Source organism: Podarcis raffonei, chromosome 3, assembly GCF_027172205.1.
Source record: "Podarcis raffonei isolate rPodRaf1 chromosome 3, rPodRaf1.pri, whole genome shotgun sequence".
NCBI lineage: Eukaryota > Metazoa > Chordata > Lepidosauria > Squamata > Lacertidae > Podarcis > Podarcis raffonei.
The window spans coordinates 97,935,948-97,962,310 of NC_070604.1; the positions used below are offsets into that span (position 1 = coordinate 97,935,948).

At 42.9% G+C, this 26,363-nt stretch overlaps 1 protein-coding gene across 2 annotated transcripts in view; it reads left to right on the forward strand.

Annotated features, from left to right (window-relative positions):
- The first annotated feature begins 9,212 nt into the window (after positions 1-9,212).
- Positions 9,213-26,363, forward strand: part of PTPN14 (protein tyrosine phosphatase non-receptor type 14) — a 106,814-nt gene continuing 89,663 nt past the window's right edge. For both annotated transcript variants that reach the window (XM_053383192.1, XM_053383193.1), the window contains exon 1: positions 9,213-9,962. The gene's annotated coding sequence lies outside the window, so the exon portion shown is untranslated. The remainder of the gene's footprint in view (positions 9,963-26,363) is intronic.

A 26,363-nucleotide genomic window follows, 5' to 3' on the forward strand; every position in this document is an offset into this window, starting at 1 on the left:
TCCTTTGTGGATAGCCTTCCAGAGGCCACATTCCAGTGGTGGGTGTGCCCAGACATTCATCACTCTCCAACCTCCATCCAGCCAAGGAATATATGTTATCACAGTTCAAGGGCACATTCTAGCTGGGTAAAATCACTAGAGGAGGCCAAGGAGCAGAGGCGGTTTTAGGGTAGTGCAATCGGTGCAGCCACACTGGGTGCTGTGCTGCAGGGGGCGCCACAACAATGCTGTGGAATGGAGTGAGAGAGGTGGGGCGCGCCAGATTCTAGCGTCACACAGGGCGCTGCTGAAATCTGAGAGCCCAAAGTCCACCACTGCACAGAGCAGGGCCAGTGAGAGTTGTGGTCTAAGGGACGTGGCTCGGATAGAGTTTTGAGAACCAGATAAAGATAAATGCAGGCTGCATTTAGCCCTTTGAACCTGAGATTTTCCATCTGTGCTCTATACCCACTTACCTGAGAATAAAGCCCATGGAACTCAATGGTTTTTCCTTCTGATTAGGCATGTGTAGAATTGCACTTCAAGTAACTTTGATTTAAATAACACAAACACACACACACACACACACTGGCCCGGCCCTGCTGCTATGGAGTCTGAGAATTCTCGCCTGGAGCACTTTTCTTGAATTATTGGGAAAATTATAATCAAAAATAGGAAACATGGCTCTATAAATAAGAACACATCAGCATCTCAGTCTCCAGGGATAAATGAGAGAAAATTCCAAAATGTTGAGAAAAAACAATGGTGCTTTTAGTCTACAAGTTGAGTCTGTTATCTTGCTTGATGTCTTTTTTATTTTTATGGTTGATAACCTAGTGAAAACTATTTGGCTCAGTGTGCTGCTTTAGCAACTGTAAGCCATAAAGTATTAAAACATGTTAGCTCATGCTTCATGACAACAGGTTTGTTTTCCAGCATTGTGTAATCCAAATTCCTTTTCCAAAAGAAAAAAAAAGAAAAGAACAATTACTAAATGTAACTATTAGTTGGCACATCAGACATTGGAAAAATAAACTTACTTATTAATTATGGCGCACATCACAAAATTTAAAAAGTACCGTCTTGCGCAGCATGAATGCCATTGGCTGTAGCTTCTGCTAATGTACATGTTGTGTATTAAGAGTTCTGAAAGGATATTTGGTGCCTGTGCAACACCCAGAATTTGTACACATGACATTGGTCCCAAGATAGTTGTACATGAGAAGTGAGCCTTGAGATTCTATGTCTTCCCACACATATACAGTGGTACCTCGGGTTTAGAACTTAATTCATTCTGGAGGTCCGTTCTTAACCTGGAACTGTTCTTAACCTGAAGCACCACTTTAGCTAATGGGGCCTCCTGCTGCTGCCATGCTGCCAGAGCACGATTTCTGTTCTCATCCTGAAGCAAAGTTCTTAACCCGAGGTACTATTTCTGGGTTAGCGGAGTCTGTAACCTGAAGTGTATGTATCCTGAAGCATATGTAACCCGAGGTACCACTGTAGTTTGAACCATATGATCCAGTCTGTACTCTTCATCAGAGGCTATTTCCATATGCTCCACCTGAGAGTGATGTGGAGGGTGGCCACATGAGAACAGGCCTTTTCCGTGGCTCCCCCGTGTCTGTAGAATGTTCTCCCTAGGGAGATATGCCTGGCACCATCCTTGTGTTTCAGCAGCAGGCAAATACCTTTCTAGGCCTTTGGTTAATTAGCAGTGGTACTCATCTTTTAGTGGGTAGGGCTTGTCTTTACTAATATGTTGCTGGATGAGCATTTTATGTATTTTGTACTGTTCATCATTTTACTTTTTTCTGGTTTTAAATTGCCTTTATGTCCTGTATTTCACCTTGTCAGGTCGCTTTCCACAGCCAGGTGATTGCCTCTGTCTATCTGCCATTTCCTCTCCTTCAAGTGGAAGAAGACTGGGCAATGCGAAAGGTCACAACTGTAGCCTGGTACGTTCTGTTGGGAAAGAGGAAAAGGCCCACCTTTATAGCTGCTCACCTGCCATGTACTTTTGTGATCACAGATGGTCCATAGCCAATGGCAACATCATTATGTCATTGGGTCTCACAAGTGCTAGTTGGTGGGTCCTGCTGATGTCATTAAGCATGACATGTTAAAGCATTAACTGCAGTACAACACATGAGAAGGCAGAGCGGAGGACGTTGCAACCTATGCTTGTTGTGAACTGCTGTTGTGGATTAATGATGCAATTGCCAAAGTGTGCATTTAATTTCCTCTGACCTTACTCTCTATACAGTGGTACCTTGGGTTAAGTACTTAATTCGTTCCGGAAGTCCGTTCTTAACCTGAAACTGTTCTTAACCTGAAGCACCACTTTAGCTAATGGGGCCTCCCGCTGCTGCCGTGCCGCCGGAGCACGATTTCTGTTCTCATCCTGAAGCAAAGTTCTTAACCCGAGGTACTATTTCTGGGTTAGCGGAGTCTGTAACCTGAAGCGTCTGTAACCCGAGATACCACTGTATTCCTCTTCACCAGTTCGTATGCCATTATGCAATTTGGTACTTTTTAAGGTGCCACAATACATTACTGCTTGTTCAGAAAAACCCCTGTTATGTACTAAGTTGAATAGGATCCAAAAGGCAGCAGTCTGATTGGTCCTAGAACAATAGGGTCCAGAATGCAGCAGTCTGATTGGTCCTAGAACAATAGGGTCCAGAATGCAGCAGTCTGATTGGTCCACAGGAGCCACCCAATCCAGCTCCAGGTGGAAGTGAATCCGCAAACCGATTGGGCTACAGGTGAATTCCAGAATTAGCCAATCACGTCGGGCCCATTGTGTAAATAATGTACATAAAGCAGACATTCTGGGGGAACTTCCATTCCTCCTCACCACTATGAGCTGAATAAAGAGCATGAAATCCATTCTCGAATCCGAGTATATTTCAACCCCCAAAGACATTTAAGTGTTCATTGGATAAGGCAGGGACTGAAGCTGCTCTCATCTACCTAGAGATTCAAGCCCTCCCCTTGCCACCCAGGCAAACATGAAAACTTCTGCTCAACCTGGGAGGTCTGGCAACTCTATGTGGACCAGACCTTAGTAAATTCTTCGGGTTTAAGACCTTTTGCTGCACCCAAAGTCGAGATGCAGAGTACCCAAGCCTGATCCAGTTATTTATTAATCAAGTTAATTATTAAAGGCCTTGTACATTTATACAATTCATATGTTTACTTCAAGCACTATATATTCCACACATCACCAGGATTAAATAACCACTTTTAAGAGCCATATCTATAACATAAATATGCAGGATTTATCTCGATGTGAAATTTATGCCCAATATCCCCATAAGTTTTGCAGCCATCATTGGAAACACACTTAAATTTGCAATTTTAGATGCATACTCTAAACTCATAAAAGTGTGTGCATCTTCAGAAGATGCCAAGGGAATTGTGTTATTAAGTAGCCCTTACTTTCTCAAGCTCTGTTCATTTAAAAATTCGATAGTTTTGGTTCAAAATCCCATACCAGCATTTCTCAATCCATTACCAAGGAAATCAAAGCTAGATGAAAGTGTGTGTGTGTGTGTGTGTGTGTGTGTGTGTGTATATGGTAGATTTTATTTCAGAGTGAAAAGACCATGTATAGAAATGTAGGCATCCGCCTCCAGTTTTGTGGCTTATGCCATAATTTACAGTACTACAAACCAATTTTGTTTGTTTTTGCATCAACATGCGACATTTGAAACTCCGGTGTATCAAGTAAAAAAACAAAATCGGAGTCAAATTGTTATGCTTTTTATTTGATACGTAGGCATTTGAAATGCCATATATTGATAAAAAAACAAAAAAATAGATACTTGTAGCACTGTAAATGATGGCATAAATAAAGAAATGGGCTGGTCTTTAAGCTTCGGCAAAAGTGTTATTTTCACTGCAACAGAATAACACAGTTATCTCTCTAGAACATGTTGTTGTGCAGCTATAAAAATATTACCTTTTTAAAAATGCACCATCTTTCCCATATTCTGAAGGATACCAATACAAAAACATGAGCACTTGAACACTGGTGAGCCTTGAGAAAATTATGCTTTTGGTTTACCGGTATATAAAATCTTGTTAAATATCCAAAATGGTGGTTAAAAAAAGTATGGGGAAAAGATCTGGGAAGCGTTATCGAAGACAAAGATTGGGACAAATTGAGGTCAAGCAACCCTGAGATGGTTTCTGCTAATATTAAAGAGGCCACTCAAAAAATATTACATCAGTGGTAAAGGTGGTACATGCAATGGGTTCTCATTACCTCCACAATCAGTTGTGTTTTGGAGGGGATGTGGGATTAAAGATACATATCATCACCTCTGGTGTGAATGCACTCTGATATGAGGGCTTGGTCTTATGTACAAAATGAACTGATTAGTATTACAGATGATAACAGTGAATTTACTCTAGCATTATTTTTGCTTTCTATGCTTATGGGACATAATAAGGATATCAAGTCTAAGGACTTAATTTCACACTTTCAAATTGTGCAAAAACTTGGCAGTGCAAAAACTCTGGACAGCCATAACTTACCAACAAAGTACAGAACAATTTAGACTTTACCAATAGTGGAGAAAATTACACATAATATCTGAGCTTCATAAGGAAAAGAAAAGCCACTATAATTTTACGTCACCTGGCATGACTTTATTACACGTGCATCCAGCAAAGACCTACAAAAACACACACACCGGCAGTTATGGACTTTTGGCAACTTCAGTGTATATAAATTGAACTCTGGGACTGTTTATTCTTTGCTGTGCCTTCTATATTGCATGGGTTTTTTGTTTTCCCTTTTCTATGTTTTATATAGTATTTTTTTGCTTTTGAATTAAAAAAAGAACATCAGGAATAGATAGATGATGTAGATGATAGATAGATAGATAGATAGATAGATAGATGATAGATAGATAGATGGCTTCACACACACTTAGACCTGCTCATCCAGGTCTTATCTTATCTGTGTTCCTTGCAGGACTTCCAGCCCAAATCTGGAATGTTTCTTCTTTTCCTTCCTTCCTTTTACCAACTCAGGGTGTGACATGCAAAGTTCCCCAGGGCATTGTGCTATGCGGCACAACAAACAGTGTAACCTGGTTAATATTACCTTGGAACCTTTTTCAAAAGTTTCCATCTGCATGGAGAGATTTCAATATGTATACTGAAGGTCATCCAGAATTTAATGCCATGGAGGCAATCTCTACAGTCCCATTTAAACACATGACAGTGGTTGAATTACACTTCCTTCCAGCGATTTTCTACAAAGGGTAGAGCATGTGGTCATTCTAGATTTCAGTACATTTCAGGTGAAATATACTCAGAGTAGAGTGTGAATTTCATGTTCTTTATTCAACTCATAGTAGCAATGAATGAAGCTTTCCCCAGAACGTCTAGCTATATATACATTATTTACACAATGGGCCCCGCATGATTGGCTAATTCCGGAATGCTCCTGTAGGCCAATCAGGTTGTTGATTCACTTCATCCAGGAGCCTGATTGGCTGTTCCAGCAGGCCAATCAGGTCGCTGATTCACTTCCACCTGGAGCTGGATTGGGTGGCTCCTGCAGACCAATCAGACTGCTGCATTCTGGATCCTATTGTTCTAGGATTCAGCAAAGTACATAACACCAGGTATGCATCTAACAATTACTGCAGAGCTGCTGTAGCTTTTAGCAGCATTTATTTGTTTTTGCAAGGTAAGGAAAGTACATCCACACCATGCAATGTAGGACCCTCACAGAGCTACAAATACCAGCACCCTTAACAAACTACAGCTCCCAGGATTCTTTGGGGAATCCATGACTGTTAAAAGTGGTATACAAGTGCTTTAAATGTACAGTGTAGATGTGACCATAGGGGGCATAAGTTAACAGCCAAATGTTTTATCACATGTGGCCTACCCAGATGCTTAGAAAGTTGAGTTAATTTTAATCTTGTCTTGGTATTTTAATTGTTGTATGTTTTAAAGTACAGTTGGAAGACTGGAGAAGTACCATCAAAAGTACAATGGAAAGAAAAGTTGATGAACTATGCAGAGTTAGCAAAGTTAATGGACAAACTGCATGAAAAGGACAATAGTGACTTTGAAAAAAAGAATGGGAACTCTTTACAATATATCTGCAGAAACAACAAAAAGAAATGGTCTCACTGGCAGGATTTAAATAAACATTTACAAATTTATTTACAGAGAACAATTAGTATAACAATGTGATAACATAAAATTGTATATAAACAGCAGAATGTATCATCTGATGTAATAAACCAGAAATGGTAGTTGAGGGAAGTCAACAGGAAGGGGGGAAATTGGAAAATGTATGTTTAACAATGATATTGGATATTTGTTTTGTTTTGAGAAATGAAAATTATTTAAAAAATAGACTTTATGATATGTATTGGTATAATTTGGAATAATTAATGTGATATGATTGGATTATTAAATGGAAAACTTAATAAAAATTATTATAAAAAAAGAAAATTATTAAAAATAAAATAAAGTACAGTTGTGAATTTTTCTCAATGGTGGCTCTCATTTACTCTCCATCTACTGTATGGAATGAGTTTTCTAAGAACATGGTTGGTGCAACATCTGCAAAGGCCAGTTTACAACTACTTTCATGAATTATGGCAGGGGTGGTGAACCTGTGGTCCTCTGGTAATTGTTGGAATCCAGCTCCTATTTGTTCCAGCCAGTGGTCAATGGGGGGTTGTTCTGCCAAGAATAGATATTATTTTTGGATTTGGACAAACCAATAAGCATGCCAGGTTTGTTCCTTGATAATATTTTATTTACAGGTAGGATGTGAAAACAAGGAACAAAGGGAAAAGCAAAAAACTAATAATTTACATCCCTTTAGTCACTGGGAAGCCCTGGAAACAATGGGCAGGTTCCTGAAATAGCCATCTTCCATAGTCTTGATCTATGCTAAGATTCATGGCGTTTCCAAGGCCCTTTTATTTTTTTTGCAAACTTAAACATTCTTAGGGACTAAGTGACTAGACACCAGCGCTCCTTTAACTGGTGGCTGATCTTGAAGCCCTGTTGCCCATGACTAAGTGATAGACAAGAAATCAGCCACCTTATCAGCAGGTGTCCAAACCCACGATAAGAGATGTAGCTGGCTAACTAAAGGGTCCCAGACCCCCTCCAAAAGGATGGTCTGGGTATGAGGCGCCATTGCTGTATGTACACCTCAAACTTCTCACCATACCAAGGCATTCCACATTACCGTTTCAGAGTTGTGGCCAAACATCTGGAGGATCAGTAGCATAGCTGTCAAGCGTCCCTTATTTGGCTCGGAAGGGCTCAGAAGTTGAACATACCTGTGCCCGGAATATCCCTTATTTTGGCTGCTGGTCCCTTATTTTCAAATCTGTAAGTTGACAGCTATGGCCAGTGGTTCCTCAACCCTGCACCATAGCTTTAATGTAACTATAAAGCACTACTATTATTGATTCTAACTTCTTGTTCTAACCATATTCCCTTGGTAGCGATACTTCCAACAGGGCTTTCTTTCATGTGTATATGCCTACAATTGCATCTGAAAACCTGTGACCACAAACAATATTCAAGGTTCATCTCCTTCCCCAGAATTTCTAGAAGTCAACTCTCTGACTGTATGTGAGTGTATGATGCATCTTGTCCAAAGTGCACATACGTAGAAATGTATGTAAGTGCATATCAACATGTGAATTCTACACTAAAGCATCATGCACATTCAGGCAGGGGTATATTTTGAGCAGTTAACATATTGTAATACAATTGTTTTTCTCTCTAGCAACAAATACCATTGTGTTTGACTTTGAAGTGAACTGAGGGCAGGCTCATGTAAAGCAAATAAACATAGCACAATTAATGTGGGATGGGCAATTCAAATCCTTATTGTGGCATTGGACTTGGCAGAGAGGTTGAAAAGCCAATATGATGATGAAAAAATATTCCATCCCTGCTAGCATTTTGCGCTCCAAAACAAAACAAAACTTTTTTTTAAATTTTGATTTTCACGAGGAAACAACAATGAACAGGCAACTTCTTCTGCAACCCTCTGAAGGACAAGCAACTGAAAAGCTTTTGAGGCTATCTAAAGTAGAAGAAATTAAGAGTCCAAATGGCAGGTCTTTTTTAAACCCCTGGCGGCCGCCACCAAATTGGATCAGGCTGGCTAGCAGACCACTAGGGCAGGATCAGGCCTGTGGGTTGATGGTCCACCACGTGGTATATTGGAAGCAGAGCAGGCCTTGACAACATGTAAAGGCCGGAGTGGCACTTGATGTGACATAATGGCGTTTCAAGTATATCCCAATGTCTTCTGTGAAAAGCTTGTGGGCATGTGGCAATATTCCCAAGTTTCTTGGGAAGAAGGATCCACCTCCGCAGCTCTGTGGGGGGATTGGGGCGTCTCCTAACACCTCCCAACATCCTTAACAAAGCCACAACTGATCCTGCTTTAAATGCATAGTGCAGATGGATCCTTAAGTTCCTTCCCCGGAGTTGGAAGCTATCATTTTTAAAATGCAAGCTAAGGACAGAACTGTGAAGGCCTTTCCCTGCAACCAGGCCTGCGAGGCGGTTTTCAAGCGAACTCTTTCATAAAAGGGGCCAGCCGAAACCGCGAAGCCTGGCTTCGTCCGCCAAGTCCAGCCATCCCTCTCAAACTCCGCTTCCACCCGCGGAGGGGAAAAGCCGCCACCTTCCCTTTCGGCTTCTTTTTTTTCCAGGCCGCCTCTTCTCCAAGCCCAAACTTCCTTCAGAGTCAGGGAAGCGCCTCCCTCCCCATGTCGGCGACACACAAAACACAAGAGCGCGACTTTCCCGGTTCTTTTGCTTTGCGGCAGGAGGACCCTTGCAGATCCGAAGTTTGCCCCCCCCCCCTCCACCCCAGGCAGCGATCGGGTCTTTGCTCTCCTCTCCCCTACTGTGCCCGCGGTTGCAGCGCGCCTTCCTGCAGAGCAATCCCCACCCGCGTTGCCATCCACCTCGGCGCCTCCCTCCTCCTCCTCCCTCCCTTGGCATCTGCTCTGCCCTCCTCGGGAGAGAGTCGCACTTGGAAGGCATCATCCTTGGCTTGGGCTGGACGAACAGCCCATTCCCCCCTTTCCACACTCCTCTCTTCCATTCATTTGCTATATACATACTGTATATGTATAGTGTGAGCCGTGTAAAAAAAAAAAAAAGAGGGGGTGGGGAGGGAAAAGAGGTGAGAAAGAAAGAAAGAAAGAAAGAAAGAAAGAAAGCCAAGTCCCCGCCGACGTCTCCTGCCCTGCCGTGGCAGCGGCCGCTCCGCATTCTTGGCATTCCTGGGCCGTGACTCCGAGGTCGGCGGCTGCTCCTCCAAGCAGCTCCGCGTTACGCGCCAGAGAAAGAGCGCCGTGCGCGCGCGCGCTTCCCGACCGCCACTCCGGCTCCTCCTCGCTTTATAATCCGGACTCCAATCCCCTCCCTCACGTCCTTTCCCCACCCTCCTGGCTCCCTAGCCGCCCCCTGTCCCAGAGCCCGTCCTGCCCTCCTTCCCGAATTTTATGCCTCCTCTCTCAAACTTCTCCAAACTTTCCCCAGCGCCGCTGGGACGCACGAGTGTGTTTCTTAGCGAAGGGGGAGGAGAAGGCGGAGTCGGTTTTCCTTCTCTTTCTCTCCCTGTTTGCTACTCCCCAACAAAACTTCGCCACCATCCAGATTCTCCCTTTTCTCACAGCACCGCCCCCCCCGCGTCTCCAGTTATTATTATTAGTATTATTGCAGCGATCAACTTAAAACTTTCTTCCCCTTGCTGCGTGGATATTTTTTTTATTTTTTGGTGAAGAAGGAAACTTTGCGCATCCATCACTGGATCTTCCTCACGGAGTTTTGTATGCGTGCGTGTGTGCTTTGCATAAAAGCTTTACTTTTTCTCTTGGGGGCGGAGAAAGGAAGGGATCCCAGCGGACGAGGCGCGTTGGGGAGAAGAAGCTGCTTTTGGGTGACCCAAGAAACAGGTAAGTGCTGGGATCGAAGCGGGGGGTGGCGAATTTGAAGAGTTTGGACGCAGTTTATAGCATTAAACAGGAAGCTGGAATCTTGTGATAAGACGATGCTGTGTGTTTTGCGTTAGGGGGGGGGGAAAGTCTGCCTATAAAATGTGGGAGCAGTTGGCATGCAGTTTCTGAGACAAGCTTCTACTTCTTTTACTCTCCCCCTTCCACCCCGCCCCGATTTTAAATAGGGTTGGCTAATGTGCACGCTTTGCATGTAGAGGGAGTCCTGAAACTCAAAGGGCCTTTTAGACAAAACACCACTTTTGTAACCTACAGTGCATGCCTACTCGAAAGTAAGTCTCATTAGGTTCAGTGGAACTTGCTCCCAGGTAAGCAGGTTTGGGATCGCATTCCTTTGCTTCTTTCTGTTGTTTGTTTTGAAGCCGGTAAACAGATGAACGAACTTCTCTGCTCCGTGGATCTTTTGCTCAACTTTCAGCCAGCTCCCCTCCCACTCTCTGCTGGGTGAATTTACCTTCTTGCTCTTTGTTAGTTACCAGTCAAGTCTATACTGGTCACCCAGCGCTGGCAAACTGCGGTGTTAAGAAGCAAGGAATGTGGTGGCGTCTGCTTGTGTTCCTTGTCTGACAAAATCTATTAATCTAAAAAATAAAAAAAAGTTTCCAAAAGCTATCTTTTAAGGGATGAGTCACTGGCGGTCCAGTATATACACAGAATAAGGTCTCTCTCTGTGTGTGTGCACTTAAACATTGTAAATGGGATGAGGTTTGCTAGTTTTGAACTCTGTGGGCAAAAGGGCCCTTTTGATTACAAGTTTCTTTCTTTGTAGTCTCTTGGAATGTGGATAATGAAAGGTGCGGATAATGAAGGGAAGGTGTCAGATACGGAATGTCTTGCTTTAAATATTTCCCCCTGTGATGTCTTTATTCCTGTGAAATGTGCATGCTGAAAAGTTTATGTAATAGGAAGACCTGTTTTATATTTGCAATGTTTATTTTAGAAAGAAAGCACACACAAGTGATTTCTGTAGATCCTAGTCATGCGTGGACTTTTACAAGCTCGAAGCTGGCGTGCTTAGATGCTCACTAGCCATTAGGAATGCAAGCAAAGCCATGGTGGATCAAACCTAGAGTCTACCTAGTTCAATTGTGGCCACCTAGATGCTTCAGGGAAACCAGTAGGGCATTGAGGCAGCTTCCCTTGTTGCTGGATGCTGGCAGTTCATATATTTGCATGCTGGAATGTTTTGTCCAGAACTTGCGTTGCTAATGTATATAATGTGGTCTCCACCATCTGGATTTCCCCAGTGGATAGGAGAGGTGGATCTACTGTATTCAGGCCGTGCTTAGCAGTAGCCTTGGAAAGAATGTCTAGATCTGGACTTTTTTTGGTTTGCACATAAATGCGGGTCACTGGATTGCTGAGACTGATAATTGTGCAAGAGTTGCCTGACTGCGGAATGTGTGAACTGGTTTAAGTGAAAAGCAATGTGTCTGGGCTAATATGATAGTGATGGCTCATACATACAGGCGCCACTTGATATTGTAGTCATCCTATGATAGCCAGGGATGTGTGAACCAGACAAGCTGCGTGGTGAGGTAACTTGGGCAAGGGGGTGGTGACTTACCCGAAGCAGATCACTCAATTTTGGGGTCTCCGGCAACTAAGCCCAGCATATTGTCCATCATTAGTCATTTTTGGATCTGGCTTGTGGGCATGGTGGATGAGGGCCTGGGTGCCTTTGTAAGCTTCTTCTCCCAGCTCCCATTTATAGTGTTGTTTTCCAGTGTGCTTTAAGAACATAAGAAGAGCTCTGCCATATGAGACCAAAGGCCCATTTAGTCCAGCATTCTCTTCCAACAGTGGCCAGCCAGGGCCACTAACCCTGATGACTATATTCTACCTCCACTATCAGAAGCAGTACTGTATGACCCTGCATACCAGCTGCTGGGAAAAGTGCTTTTGCGCTAATACTCTCCTTGCAGGCTTTTCACAAGCATCTGGTTGGCCACTGTGATAACAGGATGCTGGACAGACGCTTCTTATGTTCTTCTATTAGACAGACACGTATGGAAAACTCACAAACATGGCACAAGTGCAAATGCACTCTCTCACTTGTGCTTCTCAGCAACCGGTACTTAGAGGCATCCTTGTCATAATGATTAATAAGTAATATTTGTCTCACTGATCTCAGGTGGACTTACTTCTGAGTGAATGCTAAACTATCTTAAAACAAGCAAGACTGTTGAAATTAAGTCAGTTAATTCACGAGTGTATTTTGGGAGTCTTAATAGTGCAATGCTACTCAGAGGAAAGTTCTATTCATTGGGGCTTACTCCCTGGCAAGTGGAGTTAGGATTGCAGTCTAATTTGTGAATCTTTTTGAACTCTGACAACATGGATTACGTTATTTACTTTGCAAGACGCATAAAAGTATTTTGTTGTTGATGATAGTGATGTTAATATAATTTTGGGTCAAATGAAAAGTCAGGGTTTGGTGGCCTTACAAACAAATGGCCGGGGTTAGGCATGTTTTGTGGACATAATTAAATATTTTCTGAAGAGGCTTGAAAACCGATGTACTTCTGTGTTGTGGCTGGCAGAGGAAGTTCTTTTCATACCAAAGAGGAGCATGAATGAGCATACAGTGCCTGACCAAAAGATCTCAAGATATCACTGTGTAGTAAGCACTTGAATGAGGATGCTAATTAGTGGTGTTAGAAGAGAGGGCAGTGCAATTCACAATCCAATTAAGTTGCAATACTTGATTAGGCTTTAAGTAGGCCTATCAACAGGATTCAATAAATATTAGGCAATAATCTGATGCTCACATATGCAAAAGTAAATTCCATTGAACTTAGTGGGTAGCAGTTGCTTGGCTCTTAAAGGATTTGGGGGAATGGGCCCATAGGCATAAATGTGCATAACATTTGCATATGCTTATCTGTGTGTTTAGATAAAATTTAGAACACTGTTTCTCAAACTTGGGTCCCCAGCTGTTGTTGGACTACAACTCCCATCACCCCTAGCTATCAGGATCAGTGGTCGGGGATGATGGGAGTTGTGGTCCAACAACAGACTCCCACGAGAGGTTGTGGACTCTCTTCCCTTGGCAGTTTTTAAGAAGATTGGATGGCCATCGGTCATGGATGCTTTAGCTGAGATTTCTGCATAGCAGTGGGTTGGACTAGATGACCCTTGGGTTCCTTCCAACTGTTAAGATTCTATGATGGGAGTTGTAGTCCAACACCAGCTGGGGAGTAAGCCAACAATTTTTCCATCCAAATCAGCTTAGACTCTTTCTTCAGTTACTTTGCACACACCGTTCACTCCATATCGGCCCTTTTAACGTTTATTTACCCCCTCTTCCCACAATTTCCTATCAAATACTGTTACAAATTGACAGAACGCTCATCAGATTTGCAGATGACACCTAACTGGGGGGGGGCAGCTAATGGAGATGGGCAGGGCTGGGTGGTAGGACACTTCCACCTAATCCAAGCCCCCACTCCCCCCCCCGCAAAAGTGCAAAGGTGCAACTGCATTTGGAAGACTGTGTACAGTTCCGTCATCTCACATCCACGAGGATATTCCAGAGTTGGAGAAGGTTCAGAAAAGGGCAGCCAAAACAATCAAGGGGCTGGAACACCTTCCCTATGAAGAAAGCTTGCAGTGTTTGGGACTTTTCAGTTTAGCAAAAAGGTGAGAGAGAGGCAAGTTTTTATCAAATCATCTATGGTTTGGAGAAAGTAAATAGAGGGAGGTTTCTCTATATCAAGGCACTAAAATTTATGGACATCCAATGAAGATTAATGTTGGAAGACAAATGAAAGTACTTCTTTGTGCAGTGCATATATAGTTAATGTGGAACTTGCTCTCACCGGAGGCAGTGATGAGGGCAGCCAACCTGGATGGCTCTAATAAAAGAGGATTTTCTTCCGACTTGTCTATTATGGCCCATGTCTCCTGTTTCAGAACAGTCGTTCAACATAAATTTATACCCATGGGATGATGGCAATGATAGAAACTCAGATGTATAATCTAATCACCAACTAGCAACTTTGGTATTGTGGCACCTACCTTTTGGAATTCCCTCCTCTTGAATATTAGTCAGATGCAGACTCTGTTGTCTTTTTGGTGCCTTACTTTTCAGACCTCCCTCTTCCAACAAGCCTTTTAAATTTAGATCCTTCCCAGTCTGCAGCTGTGTTGGCATTGAAAGCTGTTGTATAATAATAATAATAGTAATAATAATAATTTTTTTATACCCTGCTCATCTGGCTTGGTTTCCCCAGCCACTCTGGGTGGCTCACAGCATATATCAGAACATACTAAAACATCAAACATGAAAAACTTCCCGATACAGGGCTGCCTTCAGATGTATTCTAAAAGTCAGTTTATTTCCTTGATATCTGAAGGGCTGGTGTTCCACAGGGAGGGCATCACAGTTCAGGGGCACAGTTCAGGACCAGGGAAGCCCCGACACTTGTCCACACCCTGTCCCCCCAAAACAGTACTTATGTCCCGTCAGGATTCAACCTCAATCTGCCATCCATCATCCAACTGCCTCCAGACACTCACACAGGACCTTCACTGCCTTCACTGGTTCAGATTTGAAGGAGAGGTAGAGCTGGGTATCATCCACATACTGGTGAATGCCCAGCCCAAACTCCCTGATGATCTCTCCCGGCGACTTCATATAGATGTTAAAAAGCATGGGGGAGAAGACGGAGCTCTGAGGCACCCCACAAGTGAGAGCCCAGGGGTCTGAACACTCATTCCCCAACACCACTTTCTGCACAGAGCCCAGGAGGAAGGAACAGAATCACTGTATAACAGTGCTCCCAGCTACTCTAGACAGTCCAGAAGGATGTCATTGTCGATGGCATCAAAGGCTGCTGAGAGATCCAGCAGGACCAGGGAACAGCTTTCACTGGTCCGCTGGAGATCATCGACCAGGACAACCAAGGCAGTTTCCCATGATGAGGCCTGAATCCCAATTGGATGGGATCCAAATGGTCCGTATCTTCCAGGCATGCCTGGAGTTGTTCACCCGCTCAATCACCTTGCCGAAGAATGGAAGATTTGAGACTGGGCAATAGTTGGCCATATTGGCCGGGTCCAAAGATGGTTTTTAAAGAAGCAGTTTAATAACTGCTTCTTTAACCATCACCCAGCACTTCCCGGCTTGCTTTGATGAACCAGGATGGGCAAGGATCAAGGAGTCAGGTGGTCGGTTTCACTTGTCCAAGCAGCCTTATTGTTTCATTACTTTCTGTTTGCTACCCTGAGCTCCTTGGGGAGGAAGGGCAGGATATAAATTTAATAAATTAATTAACTGGACATCTTATTATTCAAGCTGATCCTTAAGATTGTGTAGACTTATGGGAGCTTCAGTGCTAAAGTTTTAATCCTTTGTAAACTTACCGGTAAGCAAGCTCCATTGAACACAGTGCGACTTATTTCCAAGTTTAAACATGTATTGGATTCTGCAGTAAATGCCTGATTGCGGAATTAAAGCATGCCAGAAAAATGAGGACAGCCTTAGTAATGATTGTGATGAGGTTTCATTTTTAAAAAAGTAATCTAAAATGAGGAAACTGTTGTTTCTGCCATCTTTCATTGATCATGTATAGTAGCAGTGATGGCCTAGGTGCAACATTGTTCATGGGAGCAATTAATAGGCAGCTGGTGTTGATGTGTCTCAATGCTCTTCTCAGCTGGCCATTAATTGGCAGCAGATGCTATGCGCTTCTTCTACTGTTGTTGCTTAAATGTGGGACAGGCTCCTGTGAAACAGATCTGGTCATATACAGTGTTGCATAATCCACAAGTGTCTAAACCGGGCATAACTAAGAGGCATAGACAAATCCGAAACAGAAAGGAACTATATGCATGAATTTTGTTTGTTTGTTCAAAGTGTTCATGCTGGAGAAGCTTCTAGAGTGGCTTACGAATCAATAAAATAATGCAAGAGAGTCCCTGCCCTCAGATACAGAACCTAAAAAGTTATCGCTCAGAAGCAAAAGAGGAAAACAAATTTGGCCTCAAAGTCTTGACGTTGCATGGTTCTTATAATTACCAGCTTGGATTGGAATGGACTGTGGGGTTTTTATTTTATTTAAAAAATGGTGGTGGTGGTGGAGCAGGGTGTGGCAGCTTCCGAGAAACAGTGGCACCAATAAATAGCACCAATGACAGGTGTGAGAAACCCTGGCCTATCGCAGACATAATGGCCGCATTTGTACATCATGCTGAACTATGGTTTAACACAATGTGCTTGAGCGAAAATGAGTCTGAGTGAGCCTAATCTCAACTCGCTATTATGAACCTGCAAGCATGGGTTCAACCCAGGCTTAGGCAAACTCGGTGCTCCAGATGTTTTGGGACTACATCTCCCATGATCCCTATCTAACAGGACCAGTGGCCAGGCATAATGGGAATTGTATTCTGAAAACATCTGGAGCGCTGAGTTTGCCTATTCCTGGTTTAACCCTAACTCTGGACTGAGGGAGCAGATGAGAAGGTGCTCTGGAAGGGATGAAGTTAGGGAAAGGGAATGCATGTCCACAGTGCTGGGTTTTGTTCTGCAGACCATGGTTTCCAGGAAGCCAGTGCATGTTTGGAGTGTATATTTGTTTACCTAAGCCAGTTTTGTCACACTTTTGCTCTGGTGTTGGATTGGAGTTGATTAAATCAACTTAACTTGTGCAGTTTGCTACGTTGTAATATGATTCAGTGGCTTTGTAGGGTTAGTCAGATTGTGAAAGACATTTGGCTCTGATAGTCGGCTGGCAAGTACTTTCTGGTGCAGTCTGGCTAAGCTGACATCACTCAGGAATGGCTGGTATAATGTGGCACAAATGTGATCCACAGAGTTGTGTTTTTCTTGTTTGAAATACACCCGAGCCCATGAAGTTGATCCCATGGCAGACGCTGGTTTGGAGGCCACATTTTTCTCATAATTGGGTTGGGCCTGCATACTTTAGGGGGCACTTTGTCCCTCCTGCAGTCTGTGAAACTAACTGGGGTCGTCTCTGGGTATAGTATTACTCAAACCACTACATTTTTAAAATTCTTGCCAAACTTTTCTGCACACTGAACCACCTGAGAGACAATGTGCGGCCCAGATTCATTTCCTAATGAAGGCACCAGTCTGTGTGCTGCTTTCACATTTTTCAAAATGATTGACTAGCTGTCTTCCTTTTAAGACCTTAGGAATTAAATGAGATCTGGTTTTGGGCTGGCAGAAGAAAGGTATCCTTGCACAACAGCTAAAATTAGAGCGAATTGTTTAAAAGGTACTTTTACCTTTTTGGTTCACTATGGCCCAGCATCAAAGGGCCTACCTTGTCAAGTATTAATACTCATGCTGCTATCATGGAACCTTTTGTAATCATAAACCACACATCCTTTTCCTCCTGGTATGTTTTATTATTCACTCGGTTAACCGCATAGCTGTATCCTATAGTTCCTTATTGGTAACTGTGACAGTTTAATCAAGGCAGCTGCAACAACCATTATTTGAAGTCAGCTTTGTTTGAAACTCACTAAACATCATGTTAGTCATAGTTTGTTGGTCTGGATGATGCAGCAAACCGTGGTTAATAAAAAGTGGAAGGGAAAGCGTCCAAACTCCTTCACCTGACTGCGCCAGAGGGGCAGGGTACACAAACGTGGGGAAAGGGTTGGCTCATTATGGTGCTGGAGGAGACTCTTGAGAGTCCCATGGACTGCAAGAAGATCAAACCGATCCATTCTTAAGGAAATCAGCCCTGAGTGCTCACTGGAATGACAGATCCTGAAGCTGAGACTCCAATACTTTGGCCACCTCGTGAGAAGAGTAGACTCCCTGGAAAAGACCCTGATGTTGGGAAAGATGGAGGGCACAAGGAGAAGGGGACGACAGAGGACGAGATGGTTGGACAGTGTTCTCGAAGCTATCAGCATGAGTTTGACCAAACTGCGGGAGGCAGTGGAAGACAGGAGTGCCTGGCGTGCTCTGGTCCATGGAGTCATGAAGAGTCGGACACGACTAAACGACTAAACAACAAAAAACTATAGTTTAGCACAGGCATCCCCAAACTTGGTCCTTCAGATTTTTGGGACTACAACTCCCATCATCCCTGGGTAACAGGACCAGTGGTCAGGGATGATGGAACTGTAGTCCCAAAACATCTGGAGGACTGAATTTGGGGATGCCTGGTTTAGCGTGAAATCCAAACACTACTACTGAATCAAATGGTTGGTCCACCTGACTCATCATTGTCTAGATTGACTGCAGCAGCTTTCCAGGGTTTCATACTGAAGTCTTTCTCAGCTCTCCTTGGAGATGCTGAGGATTGGAACTCAAGACTCTGCATTTATAGCATGTGTTCTGCAACTGAACTCTGGTTCTTCTTCCCCAAGAATGTCCTTTGGTTTTTGCAGTAGAACGTGTCTGGAAGTGTATCGGGGCAGCCTGGAGCAACTTAAATTATTTTGTTTAAAACAGTGCAGCTGGGTAAGTTTCCATTTCGAATTGCAACACCATTTCCTTCCCATTTGATCCTGTCATTTGTGCTACAACACAGACACACTTTCTTTAGTACTTTTCCGAATACAGGGGGACAGTTCCTTGATGGAAGTGGCCGGAGCATCTAGCCCCTTTTGAGTTACAGCAGATGTTGACAAGCAGTGAGAATACAATATCATTATAGTGTGACCAACTTGCATCTAGGGTTCATGAAGTAGCAGGATTAAGCAAGCAATAAGAATGCAACAATGCTATTGGCATTAAGGAACTTTTGTTACTCTCACAGCACAGTCGATAGAGCATGAGACTCAATCTCAGGGATGTGAGTTCGAGCCCAACGTTGGGCAAAAAGTTCCTTGCATTGAAGGGGTTGGACTAGATTACTTTCATGGTCCTGTCCAACTCTATGATTCTATGGCTTGGTCATTTTTAGCCTGAGACAGTGGACATGGTTATTTTACATTTACACCTGCATTATGATATCTCCAGCTAAGAAGTAATGGTTAGATAGAGTTCCTAGCTTTTTCTTCCTTTACTCCTTTTCAGGATGTGCATAAAAACGTGGAGGTCCACCCTACTGGACCATTCAGCAATGGTTCTCCATGATTTCTCTCCCAGGCCTATCTGGAGATGCCAGAGATGGCACCTGGGACCTTCTGCATGCAAAGCAATTGGTCTACCATGGAGCTATGGCCCTTCCTCAAAGAGCATGATTTCATGAATTCAGGGTAACCTCCTCATTTCTCTCTGCTATATACAGAGCTCATTTGAGATCCATAGGTAAAGTTTGCATCCTAGCCCTAAGCAACTTAGCACTCATTGGAAGTCCTTCGTTTTATGTAGGGCAATTTATATTTAACACAAACAGGAATGGTCTGCCCTAGATAACGCATTTCCTCTGCTCCTGTCTTGAATTTATTTAAAGTTGTATATACAGTGGTACCTCGGGTTTAGTACTTAATTCGTTCCGGAGGTCCGTTCTTAACCTGAAACTGTTCTTAACCTGAAGCACCACTTTAGCTAATGGGGCCTCCTGCTGCCGCCGCACCGCCGAAGCACGATTTCTGTTCTCATCCTGTAGCAAAGTTCTTAACGTGAAGCACTATTTCTGGGTTAGCAGTCTGTAACCCTAAGTGTATGTAACCTGAAGCGTATGTAACCCGAGGTACCACTGTAATTCGGAGAGGTGATCCCAGGCTGATCACACCAGGGATTTTTGCTTGGTGAGTTCTGCAATGAAGAATTCCAGAATTGTGCAGTAGGGAAGGTCTAACCCTGTGCTCTGAATATAATATTCAAATAGATCTCAGTGATGCAGATTTGCATGCCATACAGATTAAGGCCACCAGTTCTGTAACTGCTTTTGTTTCTGAACTTTGGAAGTGTCGTCAGGCTTGAAACACCCGGGTTTAGATTGAGGTCGTTGGTGAAAGGATTTGTAATTGAGGAAGGCTGGAGAAAGTGACTTTATTATGATTGCTGTTGCTTCTGCTGGCTTGCTGTCAACAGGGGAATGAATTAATCTCTAACTACTTGGCCTGCAGGGTCTTGGTGCTTGAAACTTGAGAGCTCAAGGCATCTTCTGCAACAGCTGCTAAAGACTGAGAAAATGCCTATGATTACAGAATTGCAGAAACTACAAGTCCCTGCCTGTTAATTTGTGAGAATGCACTCTTTAAATGTGCATCATCTGTACGCTTGAGCGAAGGAGCAGAGCCACCTTAAGGTCTTGCAGGGTCTTGGGAGGGTAAAATGGGGTGTTTGGCTTCAACAACCTGCCCACAATCCTGCCCTCTTCACCCCTCCCCCAAAACTAGGACTTTAGTATTTCCACAATTAATTTCACTGCAGTTGCCCTTCTGCAAGAACAACAGATCTTTAAGTGAGCAGGCAAGCGGCTGTTTACAAGGCTGAGTAGCCACGAGCACTTCCTTACATGACACATTCCTGCCAGGCTTGTTGCATCAAATTGTGCAGTTTCTGCTCAGGAAAAGAACTCAGGAAATGCCTGGAAATCACTCAGGCTGGCCATTTGCACTCTAAGCAATGAACTGATTGGTATAAGCAAACAAACAAAACCTCTTTGGTAATGGATCCTCTTGTCAAAGTGGCCAGAGAGGGGGAGGCATAGTCTCCGTAAGAGATTGGCAGTGAAAATGGTGAGAACACGTGGAACAGCTCTGATATAAAGAGAAATGCAAGAGACCTCTCTCTTTTTTAGAGTAGGTAGTAAATAATAAAAGGATAGCACAAATGATATAAAAATGTGATGAATGCTGGGGGAGAGATGTGTCAGGTTTTCTTACGTAGTATTTCTTTTTGCATTACAAAATCAGTTAAGCGTTGACAGGTTCCCATTTGAAAGATCCCAAAGCCCCCCTTTTATTTTATTCTCCCTCGCTTCCTATTTGTAGAGCTCTGTTGGTTTTATTTAAAATAGGAGCAGGCTTGGGATTCTCCTGTGGACTGTTGCAATGGGATTGAATATGGTTGGAGAAAAGCATTTTGCTTTGAGCTGCTGGGATTATTATTTTTTAAATTTGTTACGTTTTAAAAAAAATCCCACCATCTTTCCAAAATGTTCAGAGCAGCAATGGAAAGAAGAGAGGTAGCCCACAGTTTGCTAAGCTCTCGCCATAAGCATCCTCAAAAGATGAAAAGTAAGCCTCAGGAAAGCAGATCCTAGCAAGTCACCAAACCCAAACTTCTTGACCATTAAGAGCAGATCAAACATGGAAGAAACTTCGGTTTTCTGCCAAATAAATGATGCATAGGATTGTGGCCTTCAACTTGCATAGCAGCCCTCAAATTTGAAGTTGAGAGGGTTTGCTTCTAGATAGAATTACATTGACTCACAACGCAACATGCCTTCCTATAGCTCCTTGTTCCGCCTTTACCCACTATGGCAATGCTTGGCAGCCAAGTGACCATGCACGAAAGAATTATGACTAATTTTGGAATCTGACCCGTCACTGGGAAAATTATTGTCATATGGGAAGGAACCATAACTTTGCTTAATTCTTTCCTATACATTTGAGAACGCCATAAATTACTGATCTAAATGGGTGGACCACCACTCCCTGCCTTTTTGTAATATGGAAGCTATAGTCCTAAAGGATATTTTTAAAATTTATTTTTAATAAATTTTCTTATTTCTTAAGTTTCCTGCTGCTTCTTCCTTCCTGCACTCCAGAAAAACCTCTCTGGATGTTTGGTGGGCCTCCATTAACCCTGTGGAATAAGATACAGGAAGTTGTTGGGGAAGGGATGAATTGCCCAAATTGGAATTGGAGCATGACATAAATTAATTTAAAGTTCACGCTTTTGGGACCAAATCCTATATAATTAATCTTCAGATTCCAGTATAAAAACAACTACTGTATTATGTGTAATCTGATCACTTCCATTAAAACCCTAAATGGATTGGGACTAGGGTACCTGAAGGCCTTTATATGAATATGCCTACTCTTTATAGTCTGCTTCAAAGGCATTCCTGAGGTTCCCCTAATAACACAAGGCTTTTCAACAGAGAGGGCTGCTCTGTGTGGGATGCGGGTGGCACTGTGGTCTAAACCACTGAGCCTCTTGGACTTGCTGATCAGAAGGTCAGTGGTTCGAATCCCCTCGATGGGGTGAGCTCCTGTTGCTCTGTGGCAGCTCCTGCCAACCTAGTGCTTTGAAAGCATGCCAGTGCAAGTAGATAATAATAATAATAATAATAAATTTTATTTATATCCCGCCCTCCCCAGCCGAAGCTGGGCTCAGGGCGGCTAACAACAATAAAACAATACAAAAGTTACTGCTGCGATGGCAAGGTAAACAGTGTTTCTGTGCGCTCTGGTTTCCGTCACGGTGTTCCGTTGTGCCAGAAGCGGTTTAGTCATGCTGGCCACATGACCCACAAAGCTGTCTGTGGACAAATGCTGGCTTTGACTGCACTTAACCGTCCAGGCGTCCTTTACCTTTTACCTTACATGAATATAGCACACATATAGTGCACATATGCAGAATAAAAAAAAATGAGGAGCTGTTGTGGATATTGGGTCCACATGACCCAGTGGTTGTCCACTGAGTTTCACCTGAGCAACAGGACTTCCTCTTCCTCTCTAGTGAGAGCCAGTGTGGTGTAGTGGTTAAGAGCGGTGGACTCGTAATCTGGTGAACCGGGTTCGTTCCCTGCTCCTCCACATGCAGTTGCTGGGTGACCTTGGGCTAGTCACACTTCTTTGAAGTCTCTCAGCCACACTCACCTCACATCACCTTTGTTGTGGGGGAGGAAGGGAAAGGAGATTGTTAGCCGCTTTGAGACTCCTTCGGGTAGTGATAAAGCGGGATATCAAATCCAAACTCTTCTTCTTCTCTTCTCCTCCTCTGCAGTCCTCACATGCCCCCACCTCTGATCTGGAGGGTCTCTCGACAGCTCACACTGCAGCAGTGTTGAATACTACCCCATGTGTTCTCTCTGGGGACCAGCAGAACTGTACAGATGCATCAGATTTGGATGAAGTGGCTTTGAGAAGATCCTGGCACATGCATGTCTTTTGATGGTACTCTGAGATTCACAGATCTAGTCCCAAAGCTATTCAACTAATATGTTTGCTCCTCGCTTTACATGTGGTAATGTTTTAAGGAAGCACTTAAGATTTGGGGAAAAAATAGGTGTGACCTGATCTTGACTTTTCCTTTTTAAGGATTTCCTTATTCTGCTTCTTTTTGGAATACAAGTTTAATCTTTTCTTGCAAGGAGAAAAGATAGCTTGGGATTTACCTGGGCCCTTAGTTTGTGGCTGTTGTTCGCTTATTCTTCAGAATTTGGGTGGGGATGCAGGTATCTGTAAAAACATGAAAGGCATTTTGTTTTCGTTTAGTTGTGTCTCCTCTTCGGAATTCTTAGGCTTATCCATTGGGCTGTGGGCTCTAACCTGTGATGACCCTATCTCTAGCACAAAAAGCAAGGTCAGCTGCAATCAGTTAAACTGTGTGCTTGTCTGTGTGTGTTTTTGACCAAGGAAAATACTTGACATTCTTCAAGTTTCTTAGATTAGGTCTTATCATAGAACTCCCCTTTTCATGGAGACAAGAGTTGTGGTGGTGGTGGGGGAAATGCCCAGAATTTGAAGTGATTATGATTATTTTCAACTAAAGGTCTGGACAGGCCCAAGCAAAACCAGAGGACCGTGTTAGTCTAACACAGCCAAGCAAACTTGGCTGTTTCTCATGCCTGTATAATGACTGTTGTTGAGTTCTCCACCTTCTAGCTGCTTCCTATCTGTCATTGCTGTTTGGCAAATAATATTTTCCAGGTGATTTTAGTCTTCAGTGTGATTTTTCTTCTTTCCCCATTTAAATCTTGGTTTTAAATTGGGGTTCCCACTTTCCTCTAGTTAGCCACACCTTCAACCGTTTTGTAGCATCAGGTAGCATCTCTTGCTCTGTTGAGCACAACCATGCAACCTGACACATCACGTTAAACATATGTCAGAACAGACCATTGGGTCAGCATTGTCCACAGTGGCTTAGCAGCAACTCCCCAGGGTTCTACCTGGAGATGCCAGGGATTGAAACTTCTGCATCCAGAGCATGTGCCCCACCCCTTGGCCATGGCCCTTCAAAACTTCAAGTGAAAGCAACTGAATGGCAAATTTCACACAGCTAATAGCAGCTGTCAAGGGGTCTTAACCTTCAAGGATCACCAGGTGACATGGCTAGTTGTTAACTCATGGCAGCCAATTACACCATAGCCTGAAAATCCAAAATTGCCATTTGCAAGTCTGCCAGGGAAATCCTGCATATATTCACAATAACAGAGGTCAACATTAATGACGGAAGCCAACAAGGCAGTGCAAATTACCTCCACCCCTTGTCAGTTACAACAATGGAATAATGATCAGCTTGGTGACAACTCTGAGGTTCATTTCTGATGCAAAAGGCAAACTAATGCATAACTGCCTTCTGAGAACAAGCATGGATAAGCTGCTTTGAAAATTTGGGTGCGATGTGAGAAGAATATTCATGGAAAACTATTAAGAATAATCATAGTTCTGCACAGTCAACAAACACGAAAGCCTTTTCTTGTGTCAAAATATTAATTGTACATCTCAAATATGTTTAAAGCATTATGTTTTTTGCTGGCATAAAGAGCAAAGCTGTTAGCAGACTGGATGGGCCAGGAGAAAGAAATGGAGGGAGGGAGGGAGGGGAAACATCATCATGAGAAATATTTTTATGTTCCAAAATGGCAGGTTTCTATTGAAAGTTTCTGGTGGGCATCCTATCAGAGAAAGGCAATCATGGTTATTTATATCTACAAGCACTCTTAATTCATCAGTGTATATATTAATGTGTTCAGAGGTAGAATATCCCGAAGTATTTGCTTTTGGCATTCTGTGGCAAGGCAACCCAAAATATAAGAATGAAATCAAAAACACTTCAGCAAACATTATTCTGGGCCTGATATTTTAAATTGTTTGGCAATTAGGGCCAGGTTCGAAAGACCTTCTTCAGGAATAGTCATGGACTTGTTCTTGCCCTGTGGAATGTTTAACTTAAGTTGTTCATATAAAGTTGTTGACAACTGAAAGACAATTATTACAATAAATGAAAAACCCCAAGCAAGCTTTCAAATGTTTCCTATACTTACCAGGGTTCAAGTGAGATAAAGTGATGGTCAGCATTCTCCAACATGATGCCCTTCAGATGCTTCCACTCCATTTTTTTTAAATGCTATTTATTAAAGTTTCAGAAAAGATTACAAAAATAAGAAAAAGAAAGAAAAAAGAAACACAGAATACAAAATACAGAAAAATAAAAACAATTAAAAACAAATCAATCTTTCCATGTTTTGTCTTTCATTTACTTGTTTCCCTGACCTCCTCACACCTCCCTTTTTTGTATTCCAGTTCAGTTAGTTAATTCAGCAAATCCTTTCCCTCTTTGTTTTTATCTTAATCCTTTATCTTAATATATTATAACTTTACATTCTCACCTGTTAACAATCCATTTTTACATACTCCTTTGTAGCATTACTGCTAAAACCACTTAACTTCATTCCAACATCATTCTAACATTCAATAATTTTGCAGTATTTCTGTAAATAGTATTTAAATTTCTTCCAATCTTCTTCCACCGACTCTTCTCCCTGGTCTCGGATTCTGCCAGTCATTTCCGCCAGTTCCATATAGTCCATCACCTTCATCTGCCATTCTTCCAGGGTGGGTAGATCTTGTGTCTTCCAATACTTTGCAATAAGTATTCTTGCTGCTGTTGTAGCATACATAAAGAAAGTTCTATCCTTCTTTGGCACCAATTGGCCAACCATGCCCAGGAGAAAGGCCTCTGGTTTCTTCAGAAATGTATATTTAAATACCTGTTTCATTTCATTATAGATCATTTCTCAGAGAAAGCCTTAATCCTTGGGCACGTCCACCAAAGGTGAAAGAATGTACCTTCAGTTTCTTTACATTTCCAACATTTAGTATCGGGCAAATGATAGATTTTTGCAAGCTTGACTGGTGTCATGTACCACCTGTATATCATTTTCATAATATTCTCTCTTAAGGCATTACATGCCGTGAACTTCATACCTGTGGTCCCATACTACCCTGAACACGCCCGATCTCGTCTGATCTCGGAAGCTAAGCAGGGTCAGGCCTGGTTAGTACTTGGATGGGAGGCCAGATGCTTCCACTCCAGCCAGTGTAACCAGTGGTTGGGATGTTGGGAATTGTAACCCAATCAAGGAGGTCACCTATAGACATCAGGACAGGTAGCCATTGATAGCCTAATCCTCCATGGATTTATCCAATCCCGTTTAAAGCCATCTAAACAAGCGGCCTTCACTACTTCCTGTGGCAGTGAATCCTATATGTTGAGTATGCCCATATTTT